Raw genomic sequence first — 8,218 nt, forward strand, 5'->3', positions numbered from 1 at the left:
TTCATAGAACTGAAACAAAGATTTATTTTTAGCTCCATTCTGCTGCTGATACATACTTTAGGTTTCTGAACATTAAACTTGTTGCTGCCTTTCATAGTGTGTAACTTGAAGGCCCTGAGTACTTTCTCCCACACTGAAAACACTGGGATGATAACATTATTTGAACATTACCTAATAAGACTGATTCAGGACAGACAATTAGCTATGTTAAACTTTTCTAGCAGTCCTTCACAAACAGGGAACAGTCTGTCTATTCTCTCCATCTGTCAGCTGCTGCTGGCTCTTCCTCCTCCTCTTCCTCACACACTGCTGAGTTTGTCCTGGTGGATCATCAGGGGTGCAAAGCCTCACAGATGATGTGCAGCAGTGGGTCCCTCAGTCTGTCCTCACTCTGGACACTTGCAGTTGTCACACATGGAAATCAAATGTGTGATAAGCTGCAGGATTCAAACACAAGTGTAACTTATAAACACATGTTCATACTTTTATTACACAATCAGAGAGAAAGAAACAGAGAGAGAGTGCACGACAGACAGACAGGTGACAGTCTCAGGTGTATACACTAGGGCTGCCACGATTTGTCGACTAGTCGCGATTACGTCGACTATCAAAATCGTCGACGACTGATTTAATAGTCGACGCGTCGTTTGAAGCTTTGTAAGATCACAAAAGACGCAGGAATAAGTGGCAGGATTTAAGAGTGTAATAACGGACTGAAACAGAAGATGGCAGCATTGCATGTACAAGGATGCCAGCTACCGTTAAACCCCGAAGAAGAAGAAGAAGTAGCTGTGTCCCAGAATTCATAGCGCGGCCCAGCGCAGTCTCCAACAATGGCGGCAGCTAGTTTTTTTTTTAAATTTTTTTATTTTTATTAGTAATATAAACATACAAACAAAATGCACCATATATTACAGATTCAGAGAATAAACATTTCTTACATATTAGCAACTTTCATATATAGTGAAAATAAAATATAAAGATGGGGTCACATAAATTAACAGATTATTAACTCACTAAATCAAAATCTTCTACAAAGGAAACAAAAAAAAGCAGCCTTTTTCTTTTTAACTAAAGTCAAAGATTTAACCAACAGGTTTAGGTCGTTTTTCCAGTGAGCCAGTGTTGGTTTAATCTTAAAAAAGCGACATTTATGTATAAAATACTTACACAAGATTAATAACACATTAACACCATAATTAGCTTTCTTTTCTTTCAAAAACACTCCAAACATTATCATATTTAAGGTAAATTGGGTAATTTGAATCCCACTGGAATAAAGCCAGGTATGAAAATCCAACCAAAATATTTGTATAAAATTGCACAAAAAGAATAGATGGTCCAAATCCTCCTCTTCTGTTTCACAAAATACACAATTACCCGTTTCTATTTTGAATCTATCACTAAGGAGTCTATTTGTCGGGTAAATTTTATTCAAGATTTTAAATTGGACTTCTTTCCCTTTAGGAGGGATAGGGAAGGTGATATAATCAGTTCTTATTTTTTCAATTTCTTCCCTTTGGAAATCTTTTAATATGTAATTACGTCTAAGTAAATTTGGAGAATAAAGACTCCTTAATGAAGATCTAAGAAACTTATTGTTGCATTTAACATCACAAAATCGAATACCATCTATATATAATTGCCTTAACTTGGGGGAGATGTCAGAATATATTATATCATTTACAACTATGTTTTTAAGTGACAATGGAATGGATTTTATAACCCGATTAAATTTACTTTTAGAACATTGGATATTAAACTTTTGGCAAAAATCTTGATGTCCTAGAACATGTCCTTCCTCATCTACAAAATGGGCAATTGCCCAAACACCTTTTGATAACCAATCTTGAATAAAAATAGATTTTCTGTTCATCAGTATATATCTATTGTTCCAAATTGGGCTATTATGTGGAGTGAAATTATGTTTAAATAACATTTTCCAATAAAGAAGGACCTGTTTATGGAATTCAGAGAGTTTAGCAGGTAGCTTAGTAATTTCAAAGTCACACTTTAGGAGAAAGTCGATACCCCCTAGTGTGTTAAAGACCTTACTTGGTATAAAAAACCAAATGGAGTGTGGATTATTTAGGAAGGATTTTAACCATTTAAGTTTCAAAACACCATTCATTATGTCAAAATCAATTGCGTTTCCACCGCCTTCAATGTATGGTTTAACCAAATCATCTTTAGATATATAATGGCACTTATTCCTCCAAATAAAATTAAAATTCAAGCTATTAATTGTTTTAATAACTTTATTCGATATTGATAGAGAGTAAGCTGGATATATAAATCTAGATAAACTATCCATTTTGGTTAATAATATTCTTCCAAAAATTGTGATGTCTCTTTGTAACCACTTATTTAGGATTGCCTTACATTTGTCAACATTATCTAAAATATTTACTTTTTATGGCGGCAGCTAGTTAGTTTTAATGTTACTCTTATTATTCTTTCTGGGTCACAAAATAAATGTTTAACATATTTTCAGGCGAGAATGTAGCTGTGTAAACCTCAAATATCTGCTCAGTTTATCAGGACACCACATATTTTCAAAAGCGCTCCGACGTTTTCGGAGACATCTGTTACCCACTAGCTCGTTAGCGAGCCGGGGGCTAGGCTCACTAGCACCGTGAGAACACCGGACTCCCGCAAATCGTTTTCAAACCCACCGCCGTCTTTCGCTACTCAGGTTAAATATATATGAGTCACTTAGATAACTTAAAATGTTATTGTTTGGCTTTTTTTTTTAGTATTTTATTTGTTCCTGAGTAAATCAGTTTGTCTGAGATTAAAGTTATAGTTTTTACACAGCTGAATAAACGTCAAGCAGACAACTGATTATCAGAAGTGTGAGATGCTCGAGAATATACTCCGGTGTCCTGTTATATTTTAGATAGCAAGGAGTTTATTAAACTTCACCGAAACAATCTGCAAATTTCATTAAAATTTAATAAACTATCATCTTGTCTTTATTTTTAGTTAGCACAGACCTTAAACACTTAAAGCTGTAAGCTAATGATAGTTATATAAGAGCAGATGCTGCTGGTGCAATAAGCTGTAGTTTTACGTCCAATGGATGATGATCTGATTAGTCGACTAATCGTAAAAATAATCGGTGACTAGTCGACTATCAAAATAATCGTTTGTGGCAGCCCTAGTATACACTGCTACAAACAGGAGGATTTAGTGTTTGTGTTATTACGAGTGCTAAACAAGAAGAGTTCCCAGATGGTACAGTGGACATATGTGTGACTCCTGTGATTAAAGCATCTTTCTTTCAGCTTAACGAGTGAACCGTCAGCTCGTTCAAACACACGTTAAAGTCCGTTTGGCTGACACCACCGAACAGAGGCAGCAATATAACATAGCTAACATTAACAGTGCAGTGAATCCTGCTTGTGCCGTGATATTCAGGACTGCAAACCGAGCAGCATCACTGACTTTCAGCTTGTTGTGTTTGTGGATATATGACTGACTTTAATTATCCACAAAATCATCAGATTCTCTGTAAGATTAAGGTTGACTATCTAACGGTGTATAAAGTAAAGGCTTTAAAACAAAGTAAATGCTGAAAGTACAAACATCGCTAATGAAACATAACTTTGCCAGCATGTGGCCAACAGTAATGTTTTAATGTTCCTCATTATTAAACATTTGCACATAAATAAGTGACATAATATTCAGAACTTACTTTTGAAAGTTTACTCTTTGGCCGCTCCAGTTCTTTGAAGTGTCTCCCAGTCGCTCTGCCCAGTCCCAGTGCACTTGTTAGCATGTTTTGGTTCGTGCAACTGGTCCGTCCGGTTATTGTCTCCCCAGAAACATTTCCGTTGTCTTTTTTCCTATTTCCGTTGTGTTGTGTGTGCTTTTGCAGCGTTTTTCTTTTTGCAGCATTTTTCTTTTTGCAGCGTTTTTCTTTTTGCAGCGTTTTTCTTTTTGCAAGTGTTTTCTGAAGTTGCAGTCCGTTTGGCCTCTCAGGGCCACCGTAGTAGGTTTACAGTTTTTTTTAAGTATGTTTATTGAGATTTTTTGATATAAGGAAAAAAGAGACACACAAAAAAACAAACAAAAAAAACAGACAACACAACAGCAAGGGCTAAAACACACAAATAAGACAAAAGATTACACTGCAAAGACAAAAATACTACATCAACACTGGCAATAAACAGAAATAAAACTCTAAGGTGGTAGGCTGAGTTATTGGTGATCGATCAAACAGGACTTTGTTTTAATACATGGTCTAAAAATGGCTGCCACACATCAAATTATTTGCAAACCAAGTTCCCCCCATGCCATCTTCAAAAAGTCAGATTTAAAATTTAAATACTCAGAAAAAGCTTTCACAAAACCAGAAACCAACTTTTTAGAATCCGGGGAACTCAGAAGGAGTGTAAAAATTGACCCCTCTTCCAGAAGAGATGGAAAATTAAGAATACTCTGACGAACATAGTTTCTTATCTGTAAATAGTGAAAAAAATGTGACGCAGGGAGAGAGAACTTGTTTTGCAACTGAGTAAATGATGCAAACTGCCTGTCAATATATACGTCTTTGAGAGTAATAATACCTTTCTGTGTCCAGACCTCAAAAGAGGCGTCTAAACACGAGGGTGGAAATGCATGATTACAATATATTGGAGTGTCTGGTAGAGCACAACCTTTTTTGATCTGACTAAAGATTTTAACGCAGTTCAAAGGTTTACAGTTAGGTGAAAACTTCAAGCTAACCAAAGGCAGTGTAGCTTTTTTTTTAAGTTTAAAGGAAGTATATGACACTATAAAGGAAAGAGGGGGATTATTGGCGCATTCTCAGTAAGACAGTTTTTTGGAACATAAATACAGAATAGGCACTTTCCTTGATGAGGATAATTATACTGTTTTTTTTTTTTCTTCAATCAGCTTTTCAGCTCAGCATGGGACCCAGGAGTCTAACTTGGATGAATTTTTCACAGCCTTTCAACAGCTTTCAGTTTCAGCCAGTGAGCAACTGACATAAGAGGAACAGGGTACTTAGCTAACCTAAATAAACAGCATCACTGAGCACAACTCAACAGGAGGACACAGTAATGTGCTGCAGCACTCTGGTATTGTTTTTCTGAAGAGACAGGCTCCTCTTCAACCATTTTGTGGCAATGCAACACAGCCAACAGAGACAGGGGTAAAACTGTCACTGGCACTTTCATAAATGCATCCCCATGAATGCCTCGTCTAAGCTATGCAAAGTTTTTTTGTTTTGTTTTGTTGTTTTTTTTTACACAGAAACCACTGTGGCCAGCAGATATTGCACCAGTTTAAGTCAGGAACTGTTACTCGTCCAAAAAAGCAAGGGGCCCATTTAATATTCACTGACTGTAAATCATTTAACAGGAGTCCAACATAATAAAGGCAAACCTTATCAATTTGGCTAGATAGTATAAAGCATTAAAAAACAAACAAATCAAAACTGTAGGAAAGCCAAAAACTGTTATATGGTAAGCTGAAATAATACAGCCAGTGAGAACCAGTTCTTAATGTTTTGATAGTTTCACTACTGTAGTTAATGCAATAGAAGATGTACACTGGTAACGTGAGTTTGTACTTTTACTATATCAGGACCATCAAAATAGGAATATTATTGTATCTACATATTTCAAATTATGGTTCTGTGCTGGGAAGAACCTTAAATAGAGACAATATCATGACTTCATCATTGATTCTGACTTTATGACATCATATTGACAGAGTGAGAATTAGCATGAAATGAAGGCGCTAGAATGGAGGGGAGTTTGTAAAGCAGCTTTCAGAGGCTGTAGCAACGGCCCATATGAACTCTGATAAAAGGATTCAGAAAGAGGTTTCAGCTGAAGCATATGCTGAAACTTGGGCTAGCGTTAAGATCGGCTAATCTGAGCTGAAGTTCACATTTTTATTTTAGCAGATAAAGGAGAAACTTCTCAAGTCAGTTCTACAAGCCACAGGAATTAAATAGTGTGCTATGTTTGAAATGTTATTTAAACAAATATCACTTATAACAAGATTGTGAAAATAAAATGATGGAAGCTATTCCTTTAATTTCTCCTGTTCCAATGTGGTGCAAGCAGCTGCTCTACTTGATTTTGACTTTCAGTAAGTTAGTGCTATTGCTCTTGTTCTCAATGTTAACTTCAACTGAAAAATGATAACGCTGTTGATTTTTCATCCTTCCTTACAGAATGATGACCTTTGTTGATAGGATTTTGAACATCATTCCTTGATCTTTTTTAATTAACGCCCACGACACTATATAAATACACCACATTAAATTTGCTGCCCAAGAAAAGGCTTCTTGCTTCAAAGTTTCATTCATCTAGGTTATGTGTCATATTTAGGACATAATTCCTCATTGCTTAATGTTTCCTGGAGACACTTTGTATAGCAGGAACTACCACAGCACTGTGGTTCTGTGGTTGGTGTTTATCATTCTCTGTCTTTCTGGGGACAGATTTTGTCATCAAGACAGAACTGTAACTGAGCATGAAACAGTCGCAAAACTTTTACATTACCTTACTTTTCGAAATGAAGGTCAAGCTTGAAGATAGCTGTGGTCTGACCCACGGATACTGAATAACAGGGAGATGGACAAGGACAGCCATAGGGGCAGTGGCACCCCAGCATTAACCCTAACCCTTTGTTCTTTTTACGATTTCTAATATATTTTTAAGCGCCCACTATACTTTTAGTATATAAATTTGATTTATCATGTGCATAAACATGTATAATAATGCATGTACATAAAGAGTGTGCATCAAGCCGCTGCATGAGCATTGCAGCTGGTTAAATTCGATTGAATAGAGGTCTCTAGTTTGTTACTGTCTGAAGTCTTGTCCATTTCATTTTCTTAAACTGTTTGATCATATCACTGTGAACAGTGACTTTCATTTGTTTTGACATTTCCCTTCATTCTGCGGATAGAATGGAAAGTGTTGCCATAATGTGTTGCCATGTGGGAAGAGTCATGAAGCCAGAGGCTAACAGCCGAGCCCGTCAAAGGCAAAGTTGGAGCCACGTCCGCCCTTCACATGCACCCACAATACACACATCAGGCCTATGTGTGCATTTCAGCCACTGACTTTCGCTGCAAATGAGTGTTCTCTGAATGTTTCCAGGCTAATTTCAAGCTCACATAAAAATGATTTGAAAAAAAGAAAAAGAAAAGAATGCATTATACAGTAATAAAAAGATGGTACAGATGCCCATCAATCCTTGACTGTTTTCCCATAAGAAGTATGGTTTAGCCCATAAATTCATATCTATATACAATAGCTTGCGCCTATAGTGCATTAAGGGAAGGGTTTGCTCCTACAGGGACCGGCCTTTGGCAGCCTCACTAATGGGACATGGTCCACAGCACCACCTGTTCCAATGAATTTCTCTCTCTGGATCAGCTAGACACCATCACGTGAGAGGCTGCAGAACGGGAGTAATGGAGGGGTAGTGATTTGTGAGACAGCAACGATCATCCCTGATTTCATGGATATTATTCCTGCAGCCATTTAAAAATCAAACATCATCACTACTCTCTCTGCAGGGACAGAGAAGGGGGGCAAGAAGTTAAAAAAAGACAAAAAGGCTTCAAGGACAGGAACCAAAGAGCCCTGCCAGCATAACTTTAGTGGCTTTCAAGTTGATGTGGCTGTGTCACATATAATTATGATTTTTTTGATCACAACAGAGTGACAGTGTTGACAAAAAAAGAAGAAAAAAAAACTCTGGCTGTCCTATTCCAGAGGGGGTATCCCTGCACATTAAATAACTTATATTATGTATAAACTTATATTATGTATTTGACGGGTTATTATTTTAGACTATAAGATAAGAAAAAGTCACAAGCAGAAGACCTGAAAGGCGAGTTAAGTGTGCCTTTCACCTCTACTTGAAGCTCATTTGTAATACAGATGATTCTGTTTGAACACTTTTCCTATCAAATGCACTGTACGTGGCAGGGTACACAATTTACTGCCAATCCATCTTAATAATTGTCATATGCCAAGTGGAGTGTTGACAGGATGAAACATGGTTATGCACCACCTCGCAAGTATTAAGAAGGACATTTTGTTTTATCACAACACACAACCTATATGTAAAGTAAATCATATTAAGGGGAAATGTTCAATGTGGACTGTTGTGACAAGCAGGGTATACTGTGGAGAATGGGATCGTTAAAATGTGCATTGATGTCGAATGGGGCTTTCAATCT

The 8,218-nt window shown here is 36.8% G+C and overlaps 1 long non-coding RNA gene across 1 annotated transcript; it reads right to left on the bottom strand.

The window, feature by feature from the left end:
- On the bottom strand, positions 1–3,993 carry LOC145421886 (uncharacterized). Its single transcript, XR_013903262.1, has 2 exons — positions 3,698–3,993; positions 1–437 (listed from the first exon to the last, which is right to left on the bottom strand). It is a non-coding gene; the product is annotated as an uncharacterized LOC145421886 (long non-coding RNA).
- Between the last annotated feature and the right edge of the window lie 4,225 nt (positions 3,994–8,218).

The sequence above is a fragment of the Astatotilapia calliptera genome, chromosome 18 (genome assembly GCF_964374335.1).
Source record: "Astatotilapia calliptera chromosome 18, fAstCal68.1, whole genome shotgun sequence".
NCBI lineage: Eukaryota > Metazoa > Chordata > Actinopteri > Cichliformes > Cichlidae > Astatotilapia > Astatotilapia calliptera.